The sequence below is a fragment of the Apium graveolens genome, chromosome 5 (genome assembly GCF_009905375.1).
Source record: "Apium graveolens cultivar Ventura chromosome 5, ASM990537v1, whole genome shotgun sequence".
NCBI lineage: Eukaryota > Viridiplantae > Streptophyta > Magnoliopsida > Apiales > Apiaceae > Apium > Apium graveolens.
This window is the reverse complement of record NC_133651.1, coordinates 60,032,269-60,033,606: the sequence shown is the minus strand read 5'-3', so window position 1 is coordinate 60,033,606 and position 1,338 is coordinate 60,032,269. Positions and strand designations below refer to the sequence as shown.

Here is a 1,338-nt window from a genome sequence, read left to right as displayed (position 1 = left end):
GCAATCAGGAATGCTCTTACTCAGTTTGGTCAGCAAACTGGAGAATCTCTGTTTGAGGCTTGAGATTGATATAAGGAGATGCTAAGGAAGTGTCCACACCATGGCATGCCTGATTGGATGATTATAAACTGTTTCTACAATGGTTTGGGCGCTTAGTCTAGACCTATGCTCGATGCAGCGTCTGGTGGAGCCTTATGGGCCAAAAGCTATAATGAAGCTTATAAGTTGATTGAGCTCATGGTAGCTAATGAATACCAGAATCCTATGCAAAGAATGTTACAAGTCAAGGTAGCAGGAATTCTGGAAGTGGATACAGCTACGGCTATAGCTGCTCAACTTCAAGCTTTGACGATGAAAGTTGACTCCTTGGCGAATTATGGAGTTAATCAAATCTCTAGTGTTTGTGAGCTTTGTGCTGGGGCGTATGAAACTGAGCAGTGCGCTATTTCTAGTGAATCAGCTCAATTTCTGAGCAACTTTCTAAGATCACAACAACATGCTCCAGCCACTTATCATCCAAATAACCGAAATCATCATAACTTCAGCTGGATTAATAATCAGAATGCAGTGCAACAATCTTATCAGCCATACACAGCAAAACAGTATAACCCTCCTGGTTTTCAGCAACCGCAATATGCCCCTAGACAACAACTTTAACTTCAACAGCTACCGTAAGCTAATGAAAAATAAGAATTTGGAGGAGTTGAGGTGTAATAACCCCAATTTTTGGAAATTTTTGAAACCCTTATGAATAGTGTTTTTGCTGAATGAGAAAACTTTTCATGCCCCACTATGTAGGGATTCTGTTGTGGATATTCTGAGATTTTATTAGTACTCTATATGGTATATAAGTGTATGTAAAGATCGTCAGAATCCAATTCCGAACACTTTGATTTTTCCCGAAAATCTACCGGATACAGAAATAATTGAGTATAAGGTAACTAAAAATAAAAAGAATTTAAATTCAAGGATTATAAGAGAGGATCATGAAAGGAATATAATATATTGAGAAAGGTTAAAGAAACCTAAGTAATAAGATCCCGGGTATGATCCCTCAAACGATAAACGAAAATGAAAGTTAAGCGAACCGTATAACAGATCAGCGGTCATTAGGCAAGCAATTAGGAGTTAATCAAAGAGGTTAGGGATGATGATGTCATCAAACCAACAAGGTGTGGACAAGTGGAAGCATTATGACATGTGCAAGATGACATAAGCATGACAAGGGTTTTGTTTTGTTGGTTGATTTTGGGCCATGTAAAATTTACCATGGTAAAAAGCTAAAACATTTTCCAAGGCCAAAAAGGAGAAGCAACCAAGCAAATATCATAAAACACA

The 1,338-nt window shown here is 38.0% G+C and overlaps 1 non-coding gene across 1 annotated transcript; it reads right to left on the bottom strand.

Moving 5' to 3' along the window:
* On the bottom strand, nucleotides 1-107 carry LOC141663396 (small nucleolar RNA R71). Its single transcript, XR_012551468.1, has one exon. It is a non-coding gene; the product is annotated as a small nucleolar RNA R71 (small nucleolar RNA).
* Nucleotides 108-1,338: the final 1,231 nt, after the last annotated feature.